Source organism: Dipodomys spectabilis, unplaced genomic scaffold, assembly GCF_019054845.1.
Source record: "Dipodomys spectabilis isolate Male_0828 unplaced genomic scaffold, ASM1905484v1 ptg001162l, whole genome shotgun sequence".
Taxonomy (NCBI): Eukaryota; Metazoa; Chordata; class Mammalia; order Rodentia; family Heteromyidae; genus Dipodomys; species Dipodomys spectabilis.
In genome coordinates this window covers 9,727-33,832 of record NW_024871839.1, presented here as the reverse complement: position 1 = coordinate 33,832, position 24,106 = coordinate 9,727, and the positions used below count along the sequence as shown (strand labels likewise).

At 44.3% G+C, this 24,106-nt stretch overlaps 1 pseudogene; it reads right to left on the bottom strand.

The window, feature by feature from the left end:
* Positions 1-14,538: 14,538 nt before the first annotated feature.
* On the bottom strand, positions 14,539-16,692 carry LOC122102980 (annotated as a pseudogene).
* Positions 16,693-24,106: the final 7,414 nt, after the last annotated feature.

Genomic DNA, 24,106 nt, shown 5'->3' with positions numbered 1-24,106 from the left:
AGACGTTACCCAGAAAGAACAGAAAGACCACTGCAGTGACTTGGTTTGATTTAGGGAGAGATAGGGTTAAGCCAGAATACTTGGGGGAGGAGCCCATCCCTTGAGTTGTCAAAGGCCTTGAGGAGCCTGAACCTCTTAGGCGTTTGAGATGTGCCCAACACTGTCAGCTGACCTGCATCTGGGTTTGCTCCTTGGCACCAGAGGCATCAAGGGAGAGCAAGAGGCAGTCATCGCTTGGAGAGGAAGCATTTAACTTCTGAGGTGGCAACACAATACTGTCTCACTGTAGAGATGGCTGAGGAAGATTAGCAATAAATTTTTGACATGTGCAAACTCCTTTTCAGTTCTGGGTACCAAATAGCCCTCCCAGAGTGAGGGAGGAGGATCAGGCTACCACCTTGGTTGTCAGTGCACTGCTGTTCATCTGCTTTTTAACTGACAGGAATTGTTTAAGAGTCTTTGTGGAAGACATTCAGATGTAAAGTTCTCTGTATTCCCATTTGCTCCCTCTGGCTTTTAGTTTTGTTTTTTTTTTTCCATCTTGCTAGCTGTTCAATTTTGGAGTATCACACCCCAGTCATCTTTTATACTAGACAAGTTTTGTAATGTTAATTTTAGTAGTAGTTTCATTTAAATCAGATTTTATGTATTTTTTGACTTATTAAAAATTGAAGTTAAGAGAGTCACTCACTGTGCTGTGGTATTTTCTGCAGTCTAGCTGCATTTCTGTAGATATTCCAGTAGGAGTTGCTACTAAGTCATCTACAAGTAATGGAAGCTTGGTGTTTTGGATGCTGAGACTTGAAATATACTTTGTCTTGCTTGTTTCATCCATTTAGTCAGTTCAGTTTCTTCTTGAATTTTTGTAAGCAAGCATTGGAATATCAATGTTGTCATGAGTACATTTAGGGTTGTGGCTGGCCAGGAAGTAACATTTCAAGTCTGTGTGGGCTTTCAAGTTTCTGTCACAGTAGTGCAGAGTGGAGATGAGGAGACTGTCTACCCTAAAACCAGGGCAGCTGGGTGCAAAACAGGACCATGGTTATGCCAGTGGGATAACCGTGTGGGAGTGAGTGGAAAGGGTTGTGTCTGTGGGTTGGGGATGCATACTATCTGGAATGTGGGAGGATCTGGATTTCATCCCCACTATTGGAAATAAACCACCTTGGGTTTTTCCAAAACAGATGAATCTGTTTGGCTCGAGGGCCAGAACATATCAGTAGAGTACAGGGCTGCCCATGTGGTTTAAGCCAGAGCAAAGCCTTGTTTTCTTTTTTTGCAGGTGTGATCCCTCTTTATCCTAGTGGGATGTACTTCTGACTGAGAAGAAAGCCAGCAGCGTGTCTGCTGCAGTTTGTGAGGAACCCCTGCTCTGGCTGGGGTCTCGATGCTAGGTGTTGAGATCTTCTCCAGGGAGAAACATTCCAAGGGCTCTGATCTAGTGCCTTCCATGCAGGCCAGCATCCAGCCATGGTGGACCATGGGGTGCAGAAGTGTGTGCCTCCACAGGGTTTCACAATGGGTTTTCTAATGCTTATTTAACAGTAATACTTCACCGATCAGATGTTCCCTTAACTATGCACATTTGGAAATCTGTAAAAGCTACTTTATGATGCTTGCCAGATTCTCTTTTATTAAGACAGTAACACACAGCATTCTTCAAGGTCCTTTTGTGCTTCCCATCCATGGGAAGCATTTCTTGTGACCATGATGCAAGCGTCATCAGGGTTCCAGCAGCTCCTGCTGTGCAACAGAGGTGCCCAGTGTGGTGAGGTGAGTGGAGTTGGGTAGACGGTCCACCATGCAGGGTGTGAAAGTGCAGCGGACTCTGTCATCAATAGCATATACTCCTCTCCACTTTTATTATGGTCTACACAAGGGCCAAGAACCTTTTTCTCAGCCAAGGGCCATCTGGATTTTTATGACATTGTTCTGGGGCTTAACAGACAGCCGTGAGCATCCAGTGAAAAACATGTGTGCTGACCTGTCACATGTCAAGTGATTTTTGTGGCCCTTACATGACTGACTGAGTGTCCTTCAATTCTGGTCTCAAAGGAGGATTCTGGAGCAATAGTGGAAGGTTGAACACTGCTTGCCAGTGGGACTTGGGGTGTTTGCAGAATTGTAGATTGCTCCCCCCAGTGCTCTCTCTCCCACTTCCTGTATTAAGCTATTTGTTATTTCTAGTCTTCTTTCTCTCTGTTTTCCCTTCTTGTCTCTGGATTACTTTCCTCTGTCCTCTCTCCACTATCCCTTAACCTCAAGTTCTTTTCCTTTCCCTTCTCAGGTAGGCAGAATTCTCCTGAGAGTTTGTGTGTAGGGGGAAGAAGAGCATCCTCATGGCTGGGTAGGTATAGGCTGCAGCTGATTGGAATTCCTGCTGTCGCCCAGTGTCATCTTTTCTCCCTGTTTAACTTTCTCTATCAGCTCTAATGTGGGAAAGCAGAGCAAGGGGAGTAAAAACTAGAGACATGCCTGGGAGAAATTCCGCTCGTCTGTTCCTGGTGAGGTTTGAGCCATCATGCACAGATTTTATTTAGTCCATTTAATATAGTGGCTGTGGAAGTTGCTAGCAGATGTCTTGAATCCTATTGAAGGAACTATAAATATGAGCTTGTGGCACCTTGATCTTATACATGGGCCCAATTTGATTTCAGTTTATTTAATTAAAACTTGACAATGCTGCTAGCTACACTGCAGTAGGTATAGGACACTTCTGACTTCAGCTTACAAAACTGCGACGGACCAGCTCTGCCTGAGCACTGGGACCAATGGGACAGGGATCTGGGGATAGGAGGGCAAGGAGTAGGCGAAGTGACAGACACAGACTCAAAAGAGTTACATCTGAGTGTATCTTTATTGAGGAGAATTAACATTTTCATACAGTGTGTGATTGTGACATAGATTCTTTTTTTATTTAAGCAAGTAATCAATTTTTAGGAAAAGAAAAACATTGATGGATTACATAAAAATTGATTACTATCCCACCAACTATTTAAGCTAAATGGTGCGAAACAATGCGTCATCTAGTCAGCCTTTTTATGTTTAATAATGAACAAACCTAAGACAGGGCTGTACATATATTGCACTCTTTTTATTTTTTTCATATATTTTCAAGCCCCTTTGAAACCATCCTAAAAACCACGTTCAGGTTGAATCAGGCATTCTCCGTTTTCTATAATTTTAATCCCATTATTTGTTCACATAAATTTCTAATTATTATTTTAAACTGTCTTGTTGTTTTGATAATAAACATCATAATGGTCCAGATCTACTTAATCTTTGCATAAAATCTAATGAGTTCCAAAACACCCTTTTTCCTTTTACATTAATCCATCTATTTTCATCTTTGTAAACTCCTGTATAAGGCAATGGTTCATGGGTCAGCTCAGGAAATGTGATGTCACTAACTTTATATTTTGTGGGAAATCACCATCTATTCCCTATATGTAAGCTGGACTAAAAGTAGTCATAACTGTTGGGGAATTTTTCTTTTCCTTTAATTATCAGGGGTCCCTTTTTCTAGAACTCTCTGTGCTTTTGGGATAACTCCTTCTGGCTTAGTTTAATTCATTAATTGTCTGTTGTAACATATCTAGAGATTTTAAATTTCTATATTTACTATGAATGAGCCACAAAACTGCTTGTGAAATTGTAGGAGTTCCTGGAGGCAGTGTCACATCAAATGATAGATTGATTGTGGCATTGCCCACATTTAATCTTTTGTCTTTATTATTCAGAGAAGCTGTCTCCATTGGATTGGAAAGAAACAACATGCTCTATTCGTGGATCAATAGAAAAATAGCCAAAATGAGAATAAAGGCAATGAATGTATAGCCAAGAAGAATATAGTAAGAATAAAGGTAGAGGCTATAAAGGTGCAGCCAAGTGTATGGGAAACCTTGAACCAACACCCCCTTCCTGCAGGCATGCTTCCTTGAAGCTTATGCTTTTTCTGGCATGATATCTCACGCAGATTCTGAAGGAGGTGGCATGGCACAAAACCTAGACCTTTCTACCTACGCCTTCCTATTTCATGAAGCTCAGATAGCACTGTCTCTTCCTAGTGGAGATTTTGCTCATGAATATGGGTGCTTACTGATGTGTCCTGTGTAAAGAACTTGAGAAGATTGCAGTTAATAAAGCAAGGTATAGTACCTTGGAAGACCCAGAAACATTGAAGTGGGTTCAGAGTTAATTGGAAGAGAAGAGAACTGGAATGAACGCTGGAGTCAAGGTGGCTTCTACATGTGAGCTTTTAGTTGGACTGCAGCCCCAGTGTGAAATGGAAGACTTCTTTGCCTCCATTGGACCAAGAGACCCTTGTGGTCAGGTCAGCAGGAGGATCCTGGAGTGATTTGTTAATCCTGCCCTACAGGGGGAAGGGGGATTCTGCATATCCCCCATGGGAATGGGCAATTGGCACCACAGTCATGGGAGATCGATTGTAAAATGAGCCCATTTTATTTTATTCACATAAAATATTAAAGGCTTGTTTAAAACTTAATTCTCATCCTGAGTATGCAAAATACAAATTCCAAAAAAATGTTCAATTTTTTTTACTTTGTACTTTGCAAATATACAAAATAGAAGTTTGGTTAAATTTATATTACATATTTATTAAGGTGAAGAACTATGTAACAAGTTAGCTCTGCTTAAGACATACTTAGGAATAAACGATTGTACAAATTATTGTGCCTTTGAAACCACATTGCATAACAGACTATCTCCGTAAAAATTGTTAAAGAAGTAAACCAAGTATAACTTAGTCATACATATAGATCAGAAGACAAATATATAGTCCTTGTCAGGGCTGGGAAGGTGGCTCAGTGGTAGAGCGCTTGCCTTGCATTCCTGAGGCCCTGGGTTCGATTCCTAAGCACCACATAAGCAAAAAGAAAAAAGCTGGAAGTGGCACTGTGGCTCAAGTGGTAGAATGCAAGCCTTGAGCTGAAGAGCTGAGGGTCAGTGCCCCGAACCAGAGTTCAGGCCCCATGACCAGACCCCCCCCCCAAACATATATATATATATATATATATATATATATATATATATATATAGAGAGAGAGAGAGAGAGAGAGAGAGAGAGAGTCCTTGTCAAAGCATACAGCAGTTTGAGAACTTTGGCTTCCTCTTTTGTACCTTTAGAACCAAGACTCATCAAGCACCATCATTTAGGCTATTAGAACACATATTCTGTACTGAAATCTCTTCCTCTTCTTCTAACTAAATAATGGCTTTTAGAAGGGAATACAAGGTGTTCTTTATATTTATATTGCATCTGAGACAATCTGTGAGAAGCAGAGTGGGGGAGGGGTGTAGAGTGAGACTAACACCACCACAAGGCCACAAGAGGCAGGCCTCCTGGAGCAGAGCAGAGGCCAGGCCTGTGGAGAGGAAAGCCCTGTGGTATAGAGAGGCCTGCTGGAAAGAGAGAGAAACCTGCCACCTGGAGGCTGCAGCTGCTCTTAGTTCTGAGGTAGCCCAGGACAAGGCAGTTATAGACCAGCTAGTAAAACTCCTTTGTCACCTTTGGCCATGGATTTTCCCTCCTCTGAGATCATTACAAATTCAAGGGAATTCTGGTCTTCCCTCTCCCTCACCCCACCCCAACTGATGGATCTAATTTGCACCCCATTATCCACAGCTTCCAGTAATCCCCATGGTGGTGTCTTGTAAATCCAGGAATACTCAAGTTGATTTAGAATTGCAATGATAGCCGATACAATCTCAGGCCCATCTGTTCAATTTTGTTTTTTTAATTTTGCCTTTGGATTCTTCCTTTCTCTTGATTATCCATTCACAAGAGATATTGGAAACTTTCCCATGGTTGTAGTGCTTTGCCAACATGAGCTCTCTCACATGGGAAGACAGTATGAAGGATTTTCTACTGGCAGTATGTGACTGTGTATCCACAGTCAGGGATTTAACAGTGTCTCTATGCATCAGGCCAGGGGACCCACCTGGACAAGGCTGTTTCTATGCATCAGGACAGGAGACTCATCTAGACAAGGCAATCTGTATGCATCAGGCGAGGGGACCCACCTGGACAAGGCCGTCTCTGTGTGTCAGGCCAGGAGACGCACCTGGACAAGGCAGTCTCTATGTGTCTGTCCAGGTGAGCCCACCTGGACAAGGCTGTCTCTGTGAGTCAAGCCAGGAGACTCACCTGGACAAGGCAGTCTCTATGTTTCAGGCCAGGGGACCTATCTGGATAAGACCCTCTCTATGGGTCAAGCCAGGAGACCAACCTGGACAAGGCTGTTGAACTTGTGGCACAGGAATGGCAGCACGACTAGTGTTGCCTGGTCAGTTCATCAGAATGGGCAAACTTCTACCCAAAGCCATCCCAGTCACAGTGGTAAGGTAAGGTGTCTCACCTGTATGGGTTCAGAAATGCACCTTGAGATGAGAGCTCCTTGGATAGATTTGGCTGCAGCCCATGTGCTCACACGCATGGGTGGCCTTTGTGTGGCCATGACCTTCTTACTTCCTTCGGCTTTGGCTCCTCTGGCAGGTAGGAACCAGGTCACCTGCTCAGGCAGGCAGGGTGGGTAGTTGGGCCCTCGATGGGCATGGGATATAGGGGCTAGCAGTAGAGTTGGGTGACAGTCCCTATTGACCAGCAATTCCTCATGACAGGCTAAGGTAGTCCTAATGGGGAGCTGTTGCCCCAAGGAGAATTCTTTTTTTTTTTCACTTTTCCGCAAACTTTGTTACAAACATACAATTCTTTAAATATAGACTGTAAAACTCCATTTACAAAAGTCTGCTATTGTAAGGAGTGCACACTAGCAGGAAGGATTCTTAACTTTTTCTATGAGTTTTCTGTCAGTTTTGCTAGTTAGTGGTAAATACGGGACCCGCTGTTTTACAGGCCTGTCCGAAGCTTGTGGCTGTATTCACATTGCTCTTTTGAAGCAGCCCTGCATGTATCAAAATTGTTCAGAATCTGAGCTTCAACCTACAGGCAGTGAGATCAACAGCCCGTCTGGACTCTGCTTTTTGAACGGTTTTCAGGAAGTGTGATTTCTGGACGGGTACTGCACTTCACAGATTTGTTTGAATTGCCCATGCAGCTCTATGTTAAAGTGCATTCTTCTTTTCAAAAATAAGCAAGAGAAATAATCTTTTTACTTTTTAATTAACCAAGGTACTTAAAAAAATGAACTTTTTGGTCTCTCAGCAGATATTCTCAAATTGATCCTACTACTACAATTTCCATGTTCTATTTACAACATTTATAGGATTTTGGGTGGAGGGAACTTTATAAAATGAAAGGTGCAGCTTCACTTGAAGCAGAAATCAGCTCTACAAATTCATACATAGGCATACGCACTTGGCTTACAATGTATAAACTTGTTGGTATTTACAGAGATCAAAGACAACCCTCTCCAAAAAAAAAAAAAAAAGAACAAAAAACAACCTTTTAAAGTAATTGCCAACCTAAACTCTAATTGTACATTTAGATCAGGAAGCTGTCTCCTGCTATCAAGTTTTGGTTTTAATTGAAATAACTTTGTAGATTCTCTACTGGAAGGACATGAGTCCCCCGCTTTGGAGTGAAGAGCCAAGTCTAACAAAGCTACCAATAGATAGAACTGTCTCTGAAGATTCCCACAGAACAAAAACATGCTGTGTAGCACTGTATCAGAACAGGTGATCTTAACAAATGATTTTAGAAAGACATCTGTATGAAAGTCCAAAAGGAAAACAAAATGCTTAATAATATAGATGTTCTAGGACTTCAGAAAAAAGTTCAGATACACTGATATAGTCTTGATACTGATGCCACTGAAAAATAATTCAAATACTACTTCCCTCCTATTGGAATGTGCGAAACAATAGACTGTAAAAAATGTGTCTACACTAACTGAAAGTCAGTTTCTAGACTTTTTGTCCAATCTATAGGGTTTTAAGAATCCAAGTTTTTTTTCCCCCTAGGTAGAACTTTGGGTTTTGAACTCAAGGCCTTGTGTTTGCTTGGCAAATGCTCTACCACTTAAGCCACACGCCCAGTCCTATTATTGGTATTATTTTTTGCTTTATTTTTCAGATAGGGTCTTTTGTTTATAGCCCAGGGCTGGCCTTGGGCCACGATCTCCTATCTCTGTCTCCAAAATACCTGGGATTACAGGCATGTTCCAAAATGCCCAGCTCCAGAGAGCTTTTTTACACAGAAGAGTGACATGGTAGAAGAAAAGGATTTATGCTTATTATCAATTTAAAACAAACCTCCAAATGTGTTTAGTGATAAAATCCTGTTCTTTCATTTTCTTTGAGTCTCTTGTACTTTTTTCTCCCAAGAAGAAATGTTAAAAGGGAAGAAACAATCCACTTGCCCTTCTATTTCCAAGCACATATTTTTCTGACCAGCCTGATCCAGCAACACAAGACAAAACATTTTGCCTTTAAGAGATGGTCTCAGTGAGTCTTGAAAAAGTTAGCCATTGAAGAGATGCTGGAGGTAGGAAAAAAGAACAAACTCATGCCTCCTGCAAAATGCTAGTGGCCACTTAGTGTATCTATCACTTTCTCTTCACAACTCTGGACCTTCATTTCCCTGTGTGCCCTCTCTTTTTTTTTTTTTTTGGGTCCGGTCGTGGGGCCTGAACTCTGGGCCTCGGCACTGTCCCTCTGCTCTTCAGCTCAAGGCTAGAGCTCTACCACTTGAGCTACAGTGCCACTTCCGGCTTTTTTCTTTTTGCTTATGTGGTGCTGAGGAATCGAACCCAGGGCCTCGAGCATGCAAGGCAAGCGCTCTACCGCTGAGCCACCTTCCCAGCCCGACTGTGTGTCCTCTCTTATCTGTCAGTGGATAGCAGAAATAGCATGGGGAAAATAAAAATTGCTCCCGGATTCAAAAATCTATTAGAAAAGTTGAGTTAAAACTTTCACTATCATGCTAGCTTAGCTTCAAATAAAGTTGTGCTCTCCCTTTTACTAGTTTACTGTGGTAAAGCTAACAATATGGCATCTTCTCGTTTTAACATGGTTCTATCTGTCCCAATTGGAATGTCTAATTCCAAGAAGGCATGAGTTAGATTCTCAAACGAGAGTAAGACTGTGAACAGAAGTGGACAGCATATTCCATACTGCATTAGGAAATACAAAGGCATTCACAAAGGCCTTGCTTGATTCAGGGGGACCCATCGCAATTGGAAATCCCCAAGACAAGAAATCTTTACAATGCTGATGCAATTTTATTTTTCCATTTTCTGAATTTAAGTTTCAGTACTGAAAAGTGGATTGCACATGTTCCAGCAATGAAACTAGGTTTTAAGAATAAGGTCTGAGGATGACTTACACAGTCAAGTCAGATATGGCAATGGAAATTGCTACTCAAGAGTCCAGTTATCTCAAGAAACTTCTGAAGCTAATATTAAAAGTGAATACTTTTTTTCTAAATTAAAGCAGAAGAAATGAGGCTGTAATTTGTCATTTCCACCTTGCATATGGAATTTCAAATGGGACATATGGACTTTTTTCTTATCTGTATTTTAAGGTAAACATGGTTCTTATTTTCTTTTTTCTTTTCTACAAACTATCTCCCCCCACCCTGCCCTACCCCCACCCTTACACCCATTATCCAGTATACTGAATGGGAATTGTAACTCTTTCAGAAGACAGCTAATTGATTTACAGTACTCTAAAAACAACCCTGAAAACTGATAATCTCATTCATTTACTGTAACTTCAGTGCTGTTATCGACAGAGAAGAAAAAGTTACCTTAAGGCTTAAGGGAATGTAACTTATTAAATTGTGAATGCAGCATTTTTTACTCTCCCATCCATTGGAAACTAGCAAAATGTATTCTGAATCAACAATACAAACTTTCTAACGTTAGCAAACGTTTCTACTCTCCTGACATAAAGTTAGAATAATATTCATAAACAGAATATCTAGGGGAGCCTGAGAAACCATGATCCACATCACACAAAGATCCTATGCATTTCATGATCAAAAAGTGCTTTATCTTTGAGAAATATGTCAGGGATAAAATGGAAATATACAATGCAAAAAACACTTGAGACTTTTTCACAATTGTGGAAAAGGAGCAAAAAGGTCTGCTCTCTGAACAGGCCTTACTTATGCACAAGACTTTTAAGGTGTCCTAAATTAATATTGATTTAAAGAATTCATAATAGTGGGGATTTCACTCCACTATATTTAAAAAATAAACAGAGATTGGACATCAAAGCTGTCAACTTTGTTATTCATCAGAGCAATTCTGATACTTAGAAAACTCAATTGAATTAGCTCCAGGATCAAAACATTAACTTTCCCCAATCAAAAAGGATACAATCAAAAACATACCTAGAGTGTTATAGAACAACTCTCAGCAAACAAGTCATTTTCATATATGCAAAAAGTCACTTCTTTCCTCTCCCTTCTCACTGATCAAGGCCACACGATTTTCAAATGAATATCTACTGAGAGATCAGTTGTGCATTGGACAAAGTACATAATTGGGTTAAAAATGAAAACAAAATTTTCAGTGAAGAATACTTATGTGCATGGCTTACACACTCCAGCTTCTTAATTTTATCCACCTCAAGAGCAAGGTAGATGCACAGTCACCTTGTGTAGATTACATTCTACTTCCCTGTAAAGCCAGTCAAGGTCATATTTAAGCATCTTCAGCAACAACAGTGCCTGAAGTGTGCAGCCATTTACAGACCACTCAATATGAGGGCATTATTATAACCAGCCTCTTTTGCCCACAACCCTGCATTTTCAGATAAGACAAGATAATTGTTTTGTTTTGAGAAAACCGAAGCTTGAATCTCTTAAAAGACCTGCAATTTACTGCAAAGTGACCCAGAGGTAACAAAGGAAGCAGGAGGTTAATGGCTGCCTGCACCAAAAGTCTCTCAATCATTCTGTAGTAAATAATTATGGAAAGTGACATGACAAGTAGCCATGTGTGTACCACAGCTACAGCCAGTTGTACCACCTATATGCCTCCAACAGTTCCATAGGGTATTTGGGGGTTTTTGGTTTACTTTTCAGTTTGATTTTTGGTGCTATACAGACTGACATTTTGTTTGGTGCAGCATATGCACTGAAAGATCTGCTCACCAGATTTACCATTTCACTTGCTGAAATGATGAGAAGGGACAATAGAAACCTAAAGAGTTACATCTCTTCACAGAGACCGACTCTTTTGACTGTTTGAAAAAAAAAAAGGCTTATCTCTGTAGCTAGTTTGAAATAAAACTCAATTTTTTGAAAAGGAGTCTTAGTTCCCTACTTCTAAGGAATTTAACTATTTTCATTAGCTGGGATGTTTGCCAAATTTTAAAAACAACTTCTAAAGCGTTTGTAGTAAGCAGCTAAAAACAAAACAAAAAAGTTAGTTGCTTCCCAGAGTTTGTATAATGCCATTATCTAACTGGAACAAAGACTATTTCCTTTAATAAGCTAGTATTAATGAATGAATCTCCATGCTCTGCAGATTTCTATTGTGCCTAGTCACAGGAATGAGGATCAGTGAAATGCTACAATTAATCTACATCCTTCTGCAATCTTCCTACAGTGGAAGAGAGGCGATTAAACACCCCTGCAGGAAAAATAAGCCTCAGAGATTGGTTTAAGACTTAAAAACCCACCACTAGGACATTCACACTTAATCTTACACAGGCAGGTCAAAATTTTAATATAAATTACTTTTGCCAACACCTAGCTTACGCATTCTTTGCTCCTTTTTTGGAGGATTCTCAAATTGATATCTAAAGACTTACATATGATATATAACTGTTATATGGTCTAATGACTAAGAAAATTTCTCTGGTAACCAAAGCTGATGCCATATATGGTAGTGTTCTTGGCATATACTCTATATGCCTCAGACCACTTCCACATTCTTTCTATTCAGCTAATTATAGCTGAGTAGCCACTGGTAAAGGATTGTGAAGACCCTGTCATTTCTACAGAATAGAAAAGCAAGGCTAGTTACTGCAATTCAGCCAAATAAAAAGAAAAGAAAACAGATTAATAAACCACTCCCTTGAAAAGGAGAGGTACTGCACCTTTGCAAAATTGAACTGGCTCACTGCAGCTGAGCAACAGAATCACCACTGAAGCAAGAAAATAAGTTGGTCTATACAGGAATTGTACATGATTTGAAAATGCAAAAGTTACAGCGATCAACTAATAGCTGCAACCTTAATTTCCATTGCTACCTCAGAGTTGAAACTTAAACAGTTTTTGCAAGCCTAATGCTAGCTTCTCATCTCCTTTACTAAAACTAGGAATTTGTTCTCCGCAGCAAAGAAACAAAACACTCAAAACACATAGGTAAATACAGCAGGACATTATTGAAAACAGCTGCCTTGTGGTACAAAATACAGTACAAGTATACGGATGTCATTAAAACATCAAAAATACTATTGCTCCCATACAATTTAGGAAACATTCTTGGCAACGGAGAAAAATTGAAAAGAAAAGCTTTAAAAAACGTTTAAAAATTCTACTATGAATGATGTGAGTAGAGAAATAGTCTGAAAAGGGCACCAATGTTTGTGGCTCTTCTATTTCTTTGAACCTAAGATCAACATTATTTTGAGTCATAGTCTAGTTTTTTTTTTAAAAAGCCTAATTTTATATACACAAGTATCTCCCTCTCAGCCACAAATACATGAAAATGACCTTTTTGTATATTACTTATTTCCCAATAAATACAAAAAGATTGTATAGATTGAATACCAAAATAAGATAATAAAAAGGATACGCAATAAATTAAAAAGGCAGCTCAAATAAAGGACAGGCATGCAGTTAAAAAAAATACTAAGATTGTGGAGATGGGGTTACTTGCCTCCTGGTTGAGAAGGTGTCACACAAAGAATACCTGAAAACTTTGGAAAGAACATTAGCTCCCATTCAATTCAAAGTTTCCTAGGCCTGTGACATTTCTAGAAATACCTTTTGATGGGGTGGGATTAACTTGATTAACAAAAATCATTTCTACTGAAAATCCATTTAAAATATAGAAGAGGCGATCCATGAAAACCCCAACTTTTATTCTTGAAAGACAGCTGGATAAACTGGCCAATGCCAGTATGTTGCAATTTCAAGATGGTATAAAAATGCTTCCAGGATATAGTCAGCATATTCACATTCACATCAGTTCCATTCACAGATGGATTTCAGCTTCCACCGGGTGCACTGCTTGAATCATTCATCCATCATTTGCCAACTTTGATTGTGAGGTACTAATAAGATGGATCAAGTTCTTAAAAATTTGTTTTAAAGAAGAAATGATACTGGAATTCTGAACCTGAGGATCTTTAGTATTTGAACAAATCCACAGATTAAACTGAAGGTGAATTAAAACTTCAGTTTTAGTTATTTCCAACTTCTCTGTGAGGATGCATATTCCATTAAAGCTCAGGCTTGTAGCCATACTGTTCCTTTTGCAGAAAATCAAGTTTTACAGTTAAAAATGCAGCCAACCAGTGGCTGTAACAGCCAAATTAGCCACAATTCACTGGCTCATATAGTAGAGCCATGGGATCTGGCTCTCATTCACACCAATGCCACTTCTTGGTAATGACCTCCACCTTTAGAGATCAAGGGAAGAACTTTAGTGAGCAGCAACCCATCCACTCAACGAGTTTGCCTTGTGCTTTATGCCTGACTTATTGTGCCTACCTCAGCAACCCCCAATGTAAAACTGCTTTTATTTTTTGAAAAAAAAAATTCCTTTTGCCCAACTTTTAAACTATTTTAGTAATGAATTCTCTAGTTCAAGCATTGGCTTTTGAATTTTCGCATCCTGGAAAATAATTCTGCAAAGAAAAGACATGGGGCCAGATTCCATGCAAAACCATTAAAAAACAATCCAATTTGTTTTGATTTGCTGATGGCTTCTTGAATTCTTTTTTGCCTTGTCCATGATTGTGTAAAGTTGCATTCCTTTTCATAAACCTGGACTCTCAGGACTGGGTAACTGCAAAGGTCTCTCTGTCTCAAGAATTTCTGTGCAGATCTCGATCCAAAAGGCTGATTACAATGAAGGTGAAGGATAGACACTGCAACGGCGGCTAGGCCTGGAGAGATACTTTAGATTTACCCAGGTACAACACAAATTCAACTGTTATACACAGATGGATCTGGGTAAGTCAGATGTGTTTAGGGGCCCAGACTCGAAATCTATCCCCTTCAGGATTATCTAGATGAGCTTAGGAACCTCGGGTGGGAAATAGAAGCTGAGACTCTTGCAGGTGAGGAGATGCTGTTGTCCTCTCTTTTCAGGTTGCTGTCAATTTCTGGAACTTTACTGCTTTACTCACTGTTCAAGACTGTTGTCTTATGGTTATTTCTCTTAACTATATTATTTTTTTTTAATTTTGTTGGTTTTTTTTTCTCCCTTGGTGGCCTCCCGGGCTCCCTCTCCACTAGCTCACAGGGGAATGAGCAAGAATGGGAACTAGCCAGTGGGATGGGGGATGGGGGGGCGCGGGTAACAGGGTGGGGGAGGCCAGGGGGGAAAGCTGCCATTTCAATCCTCATCCACCTCCTCGCCTTAGGACTCCTCACCCTCCCCCAGCACGACGCTCATAAAGCTTATCCCTCTGCTGCTCCTGAATTTCTTTCATCTCATCCGCATACCGGCAGAAGACGCCACCAAACTTGCTCCAGGCCTTGAAGGGCACGGTGATGGCATTGCGGTAGGACCGCTTCACCTCACTCACACGTAGAAAAACTCCTTACTTGTTGCAGCCCACATCGAAGAAGAAACGTTTGGAGTCCACAGTAATAGAGGTGCCCTCCGGGAGTTCCCCGCACAGCGCCCCCCGCCCCCCCCCCCCCCCGGGCTCCCGGCACCGCCTCTTGGGGCCTCCGGCCAGCTCGTCTTCCTCACCTCCCTAGTCGTCGATGAGCTTGGTGAGCATGTCGGAATTCGATGAGACCTTGCGCAGGCAGCACAATGGTCTGGCCGCTCTGGAGGCCACCAGGCCCGGGGCCTGCGCCAAAACCGCCGCCGCCGCGGTTGAGGGTCTGGCGGATGCACAGGAAGCTGCCGCGCTGGTTCTCCTTGAGATCCAGGTAGTATTTGCAGTTCTCGCGCACCAGGAACTCGCTCTTTTTTTTTTTAATTTAATTTTATTTTATTTGAGAACATACTGTACAGAGGGGTTACAATTACATGGGCAGGATAATGCATACATTTCTTACCAAGCATTGCAGCCTCCTCCTTTGTTTACCCTTCACCTCCCTTCCCAACCTCCCCCCTCCCCCCCACCCAATCCTTCCCCCCCACCACCCCCCCACACCGACATTGTAAAGCTCGTTTTTGACATGACAATTTGTACTTTTCATGGTTGCAACAGGTCCACCTGAATCCTTAAACGACTTGTTTGTCCCCATCTCCTCCACAACTTATACTGACATCAAATATAGTGAAAGCGGGGGTTACACTGTGGGGGAGGTACATACAAAGCAACAAAGAAATAATCTTATAAATGCGTTAGAAACACATGCATGAAAGAAACAAAAACATTAAAATACATATTTAAGGGTTCGTTTTCCTAACATCACATTATCTGACCTTTTCCGCTTGACTCATAGATGTACTAGATATTGCAAATAAGGGAAACCATGGGACCTATGTTTCTTTGGGCCTGGCTTACTTCACTTAATATAATTTTTTCCAAGCCTTTCCATTTCCTAACAAATGGGGAAATGTCATTCTTTCTGATGGAGGCATAGAATTCCATTGTGTATATATACCACATTTTCTTGATCCATTCATCTACTGAGGGGCATCTGGGTTGGTTCCATATCTTAGCTATGGTAAATAATGCTGCAATAAACATAGTTGTGCTAGTAGCTTTAGTGTGGTCTTGTTTATAAACATTTGGGTAAATGCCCAAAAGTGGGATTGCTGGGTCATAGGGGAGTTCTATGTGAAGTCTTTTGAGGAACCTCCATACTGCTTTCCAAAGTGGTTGAACTGAGGAGTGCCGGGCCCGCCGCCCTCCTCTGTGCCCACTGCCAGCTGCTGGGGACTGCTGGGGCCCAGCTGCCCATAGTGCTCGATGAAGTCGAGCAGCCAGTCGCGGAACTTGGCTGCCACCAAAATGGACAGCATGAGGCGGCTCTTGGAGCCGCCTGCGCCCACCTCGACGATCTTCAGGAAGCGGCCCTTGGCGTTCTGCTTCACGTCCAGGTAGAAGCGCTTGTTCTGGATGTCCAGCCGATTCGAGGCCAGCTCCTGCGTCTCCTGCTCGCCGCCACCACCGGGTGCGGGCTGGAAGCCTCCCTGCCAGCTGCCGCCACCGCCACTGCCGCTGCGCTCGCTGCCGCTGTCGCTGTCCACCATCTTCTCTGCTGCCGCCTCGCCGCCGCCCGCTGTGCTCGCGCCCCCACCCTCTGCCCTGCGGCTGGCGCTCCTGGGCCCCCCAGCCTTGTCCGCCTGCTCCTCACGCTCTCCCACCGCTCATCGCCAGCTGCCGCTGCCATCCCCATCCCCCAAGGAGAATTCTTGTGTGCTGGGCCAGTGGCTGTTGCTGAGCTGGGGTACTGTACCCAAGTGGGCTTCCAGGTGCTGGCCAATGGTGGCAAGGAGACTGTGGCCTGTCATCATAGGCCACCACCACCATTGGGTGGCCACATTCCAGGCTGCCTTTGCTGACCGTGATGACCGAAAGGCCGCCATACTTGCTGCCAGTGGTGAATAAGCCCATTTTATAGAGAGGAATTACTATTCTTAAGTGCGAAGACTGGCATTGGTTGAAGGTCACTCGGCTGGAATGTATGGATTTGAACTCTGCTCATGCGACTTTAAATTGAGTCTCAGACTTGAGCACCATCCACTGCAGGGCTGGTTGGAGCAACAGCTGGACGGGTTCCTCCCTCAGGATCTCTTACTCAGTGTGTGTCTGTAAAACCCACTCTTACCTTTCACCTTCTACCTTGGGTAGCCTACATCAGGGTCTTTGGTTGAGTGCCAGGCTGTGCCTGCTGCCTGATGCCTGCTTGCAGGTTGTCCTGCTCTGCAGCCAGCAAAAGCTGAAAGTGTTTCATGTACCATGCACACCAGAGACTCTAATGCATCTATGCCAACATCCTGAGGGCCACTGCCAAGCAGAGAGCACAGCTGAGCCTCAGAGACCTAGAAAACCTCTCTTGGAATGCTGGCTCTGTTCCCTCTTCCTTTTTGTCACACTGTCCAAAAACCTATGTGTGCTATACCAAGAAGTGGGTGGCTAGGCCAGTCCCTAATGGGACTTTGTTGCTGTACCCTCATGCACTTCTACCTGCCACATCCTGGGCTCGCAACCCACTGGTATAAGTGCTAGATAATCAGGCCACCACTTCACACTTCAGGACAAAAGAAGCTCACCTGAGGTCTCGGTGCAAAGTCTACATGTCCAGGGCTTGTGTTACTAACCACATCCTCACTAGGGGATCAATAGTGTACTCTCTGGGGCTTCTTCCTCTCTGGGAATGACCAGGCCTTGCTTTATTCACAGGAGTGGCATCTTAGGCAGATCCAGGAGATGCGCAGCATGGATGTGTGCCTGACTTTCATGTAGAGACTTAGATGACTGAGCCAGGAATGGATGGACAGGGAAATGCTTCTGCATCCAAGTTGCCTTGATGAATTCTTACTTAGAAGATGACCTGGCTCTAAGCAGATCTCAAGGGGAAAACAAGAGTAGATGGGCTGGGCCACATCTGTAATTCTAGCACTTAGGTGGAAGAGATAGGTAGAGAGCAGCTGGAGGCCAGACTTTAACTTCTTAGTGAGATTGTCTCAAAAGAAAGCCAACGACTGAGGAGGTAGATCAGTGGTTAAAGCAGTTTTCTACTGTGTGAAAGTGTCTGAGTTCAATTCCCAGCATTCTGAGGACAGCATAGACACAAGCTCTGTTTCCTGACCTCCTTTCAGAGGGAAAGGACCTAGCCACTTGATCAAGGTGCTTTACAATGAGAAAGACGCCAATAGTACCTCAGTCCTGCACTGCCATTGAACCTTCCCAATCTGTCTGTCCACTGATATGGACCAAGTCATCACTTCTGCTTCCCCACCACTAGGCCAGGGGACCCTTCCCTGTCTGTTCCTTCTCAGAAGGAACACAAGCCATGCTTCTCAGGTAGAACCAGAGTATTTTTGGCAGTTCCTTGGACCTGTTAGTCAGGCCATGGACCTTAAGGAATCTGCTGTTGAGATGTGGATGTGTAGGGACTGACAAAGCCACAGCTGAGGACAGAGATGGGGCCAGGGTCGCAAGGCTCCTTCCCCATTTGCACTTATCTCTGGATTACACCCAGCCATGTCCTCTGCTGCTCTGATACTGGAGATCGCTAGCACTAGGGGATCACACTGTGCATCTGTGGATTCCGATCTATGCCAAAGCATAGCCATTGGGAGTTGGTAAGGATTGCTGAAGAATGTACTCTGGAGTTGGGGGGGGCTTTCATGATGTGGTGTGTGTTGGCACAGGCAAGGGCAGTTCATAGGGAGTGCTGCCAAATCCCTCTTGAGGACCTCCTGCTTACCTGTGATCCTGCCCATGGTTACAGTTGGACTTGAGGTGGTTAGGTTGTGAGCTGACAGATCAGAGACCTTCTCTAAACAGAGCCCTGACTTATCTGGAGGGACGACTTGGCCCTGTCTGATGGCCTGCTAGCTGCTACCCAGCTCTGGCTCTTTTGGCTTAGTGGGTGTGGAGGCCATGGTGCAGGTGAGGAAGGTCCTTTCCTTCTGGCAGCCCAAGGAGGAGATTTGGTTTGTCCCTACCTCTGGGCTTTGCATTTTTGTCTTATAAGCTTAAATGTCTCTGGTCCTGGAGGAGCTCGGAGTCTAGAAGCAGAGAAATGACACAGTAAGTCCTGACAAACTTGCTTGTCACTAGTGGCAAAAGGTAGCCCAAGGTGTAGGCTGTCAGGCATTCTGGACCTCAGACATGCAATTATTCTAGTCCAATGCCATCAAGATCTGCCCTGCAGGCAGAACACTTATGTCATGGGATGATATGGTGTAGTAGACTCCAGGTGGGTTTGCCATGGAGATGCTCTCCAGGGTCAGACTCTTGAGTGGGGGTGGGCAACTTCACCTACCCCTACCAAGGGCTGAAGGGCATTCTTTCCACTAGGAAATAGCATTTTGTCATTAGTGGGGAGGGAGTTTGGGGGACAGATTGCGTAAGCAGCGTACAAGCAAGATAGCTGGTAGCGAGTGGTGAAAGCTGCACTGCAGAATGAGGAACAGGAGGCTGTAAACAGTTTACAAGGAGCCTTGAGTAGGTTGAGGTTTAAGTGAGCTCAGTGGGTGAGACTAAAGGCAGAGAGATTAGTGTTCAAGGCTAGGACTGAAAGGGTTTTGGAGAATCGTGAGGGAACTGAGTTTGAGGTAGCAGAGGTAGGATTGGGCTTGGCTGTATGGGGTTGTGGATGCAGGAGCATGAGGGTTGGGACGTGAGGGAGTGGTGGCATTCTGGCCTGTGCACATGGCATAAGTGAAGAGGGAAGGTACAGGGAAAGGACGTCTGAGGGCTCACTGGAGTCTGGGGCTAGGCCCTTGTATTGGGCCACTGAACCAGATGTGCTCGTAGTCTCTGAGTGATGCCTCCACCCTTGGGAAGCAGACATACAGATGAGGCTTTTCCAGGTTGCACCTACATACAATCAAGCATTTGATCTGTGTAGAGATCTGTGGTCCCATTGTGTGTGGTCAGGTTGAATTGGCCCAGGTCACTGGACAGGAATATAGACATCCTTTGCCCATAGGTCAGCTCTGAGGACCAGCAGAGTGGCAGAAGCACAACTGGAAGCTCGGTCCATGGAAAATCTGCACTATCCTTATCCTCCTTTTCCAAAGCCTGAGGTATCAGACCCAGCAGGACAAGGCACTGCTGTCAAGGTACATGGGATATGATCCCTCAGTGGTTACTTTTGAGGGTGTGAAATTGAGGTAAGCTGGGCAGTAATCCTTATCGACCAGACTCAAGTTTTCATTTTAGACACAGTACAGGAGGCATTAGCTGGTGAGTTACTGCTCCCATCGCTCCATGGAAGTTTGTACTGACCAGCCCAGTACTGTGAGTCCCATACAGGCCCATCATCCTTCCCCCTCTGGGACAGGTGGGAGGCCTCACAGGGACAGACAGCAAAGGACAGGGTCCTTGCTGTCCCAGAACCTTCACTTGGATTAGCTTGTCACTTGACACTGGGAGGCAATTCTGGCCTCACTGTCATCTCTCATCCCACATGCCCACAAGCATGCCATGCCAACCTACCATCAACAATACAAGTCTTTGGGCTCTGTTCCTGTCAGGGAAGGTGCCAGGCCCATTTGCATCCACGGGGCCACAAACAGCCCCAACAGCAGCCACCCCATTCCCCTCCCTCCCACCCTCATTCTTCTTACTGTCCACATGCCGCCCCGGTCTTTTCAGACTTGTGCACAGGAGATGACCCCAGCTGGCAAACATCAGCTGACCCTCCACATGCCTCAGTGTGACCACTAGGCACCTGCGTTGGTCACTCACTTGGGTGAGTGTCTGTGCACACTTGTTCCCACACAACACACTAACACTGGGTCAGGCTTAGACACAGTCACACAGAGCTTTCTCTGCAATTACCACAATGCCCTAAGCTCCTTTCTTCCCCAGACATCCTTGAAAATGAGATCACTGAAAAGGGCCCTGTGCCAATGTAATCCTGGCCCTGTCTCCATGCCCACTATCCAACACTCCCCCAGTTTAAACACTCATCACAGGTGAAAGAAGCTCGCTACAGACATGTGAAATGAGGTATCACAAGAGCTGCATCTACCCAACTGCATTTCACTTGGCATGCTTTGGCTGAATTCTGACATGTCCCTTCCTAGCCAGTCCCGGGCCCAATACTGCCTCTCAGCTCTGCTGCCAGGGGCCTAACACCTTTCTCACCTTTTGTAGGCTTTCACACGTGTGTATGTGTGTGTGTGTGTGTGTGTGTGTGTGTGTGTGTGTGTGTGTGTGTGTGTGTTAATTCCATGATCCTCCTCAGTTCCCCTTTCTAAAAGTGGTAGAGTTTTTCTGAGCTCCTGCCAGCAAGCCTCCAGGGGAATGGGTCTTACTTTGCCAAGAGATTCTGCCCATACCTGGAGAGAAAATGCGATGATGGTTCTCATGATTGTGGAGGACATGTACACCATATGGACAGTAACAAAGGGTACTTGTTGCAGATGCCCAGGGGGTATCCACAACCCTTTTGGCCCCATGGAGGCACGGTGCTCCAGCAAACAGGCCCTGTGAGTGACTAGGTGATCCTTGTCCTGCAAGGCTCTCACTGATGTGGCCAGCTGGAGCACACCCAGGTCTCACCCAAGGGGACATGTAGGTCTTTGCAGAACCAGCTTTCACTCCTCTTCATCCCTTCACTGGCCTCTCTGTCATCTCTCCTCTTACAAGTCCCCAGGTGCACCCACTCACTCAACTTCCAGCCATCAACCCTGCAAGTCTGGGGGACTTGAAGCTGCCTGGGAAGGTGCCAGGCCCACAAACGACGATATAACCACAAATAGCCTCAACAGTTACCACACAGCATTCTCCATCCCCTCCCAACCAATGCTTCTTTCTGGCCTTATGTCACTCCCTGTCTTTTCAGACCTAGCAGTTATATAAACACATGCTAGAAAGGGCTGGCTGCATCTGCCTGTATGAGGCTCTCCCATGGAGTTCCTTGTCTCTGTCCTCCCATTTCAGTGGAAACATCTGGAGGTGAGGCTGCAGGTGAAGGCGACTGGCTTGGTGCTGTTCCTTCCAAAGAAGGGATAGCCAGCCTTAGGTACAAACACACAAACACACACACACAGGTGAAAGCCATTCAGGGGCAGAATACTGTGTGTTGTGTATGGCGGAGACACCAGAAGGAGAATGTGTGTGTGTGTGGAGGGAGGCAGCATCGTGGAAGGCCTGATGTGGATCCTTTGGGGACTGATCTCCTGAGCTCTGCCGGCACTGCTGTTAGCACTGGCTTGCGCCATCTTCCAGCTCCACTGACACCAGAGCAACAGCCATCACCACAAATGCACTGACCACAAGCTTCTGCATGCAGGGAATCTTGCCTAAGGGCTCTTCAGACAGCTCCAGAACTAAGCCCCACGTTGCACCAGCCCCCGCCACACACCTGCCTGCCCTCTTACTCATTAATCCTCTGCCTTCTTTCCCTACTGTTTCCTTTGTTTCCACTGTTCTTATTGTTAATTTCAAAAAAACTGGCACACAATGACATCTCTCTGGTGGAAAAAAGTTCCAATCCGTGGCCCCAAATCATTTTCGAGTTGGTGCAGCCCCTGGCACTGTTTACTAGGGAACACAATCCTTGAACAGTTACCCTTCAGAGGACCTCCCCACTCTTTGCCTCCTTGTTTTTGGCAGTCAAGAAGCTATCCAACCTTCCTTATTCTGGATTCCTTACCTTTTTGCTGGTAGCCTGTTATCTGCCCATATTAGTAGGAGTAGTACCTCTGATTTAGGTCACAGGCCTCTGTGTCCCAACAGTAAATGGAACTCAGAACCGATCTCACAGGGCATCATCCTAAGGTGGCAGGGAATTTTGGAGGACAGGAGTGCAAAGGAAAACACGGAGGGAAGGGCATACTCCAGTTGTTGCCCAGTCCAATGCAAGGAGAACTACTCTGGAGGGTACATGTTGGGGAGACATTCCTGGGGCCCAAAGTTCACATAAAGTCCTATCAGCAGTTCTGTCACACAGGGATTCATGAGGGGGAAAGAGGAAGGGAGAGCCTGTTTGTCTAAAGACGTGGCCAAACATGTCTTATCTTCTGCTGATGACCTCACATGAACAGTTGGAACTAACACACACAAGCCCTTACAAAACAACTAGCATGTGTGCAAACCAATGCACACAGTATTCAGATAGCATTTCTGGCCAGCATCCTGGAAGGTAGGTTGGAAGGAGCTGCTGGCTAGCACTGAAGAGAATGTAGAATGGCGTAGGGGGACGACTGGGAGAACTCTCCCTAGATGAATCTGTGCTAGCTTGGAGAACCCATCCAAGCTCTGAAGAAATAGGTCACTTGAATTAATAACAGCGCCAATGCTGGGGTTTCCTGCCACAGGGACTTTTGCACAATTCATCAGGATATCTTGGCAAGACTACTTACTCCTAACAGCACTGGGAAGACCAAGGGGTTAGAAGGCTCTAGAATGTCCTTGCAGACAGCACCAATGGATATTTCCAGTCCATGGCTAGCAGGAAATAGTGTGTGAGGGAGGGGGACAGTAGATTTAGGAAGGGAGGTGAGGGGGAAGTGGTTGGACAATCCCAATCTCTGTCAGAGAGACTGCAAGAACCCTAGCAAAACCTTTCCTTTTCCTCAACAAAACAGGTATGCATATCTCATTGTGGAAAGCACTGCATCTGGCTTAGACATTCACCTGTGAGCAGAAACAGAGAAAGGAACCTCTGGCACCACCAGACATAGACCTCCTGACCTCCCTGACTGAACCTGACTAACCTGACTGGTTCTCCTGTGGCATGAATTCTGCCAGCCATTGTTTAGCTCACCAATGGATGCCATCCTGCAATGTGCTCCTCATGGGCCTGCTTTCCTTGAGGAAGGTTCATCACATGCCATGTTTACCCTCTGCATTCTCAGTGAAAGATAGGTGGCTTCCTTCAGGGCACTGAAGCAAAGACAAGGTCTTTAATTAGAAAAAAGAAAGAATTTCACAGGAATAAGAGCAGGGGGATATTCAGAGCGACTTTAGTAAGGAGCCATAAATGTCTGTTCCACACCTATATATGCTCCACTCCCATACTGAGTTTTATCACAACACCTAATTCTATCACATGCAATGTGACAGAGGCGTCCCAGGAAGGAAAGTCCTTCAGAGTATTACCACCAATTAAACATAAAAAAACCAGAAGAAATGACATGGCTCAAGAGCTAGTCAGTGTCACCCTTCAGGACAAAACCTCCGTGACAGTTTCCTGGCCTTGAGTTTAAGCTCTACAACTGGCACTGAAATAATAATAGTAATAATTCTACAGAGATACGACAGATTTGTGGCATTGGATAAGATGTCCACTCAAATCAGGTGATTGGGATAGTTAATATCTCTGAAAATATTTTTTTGTGGA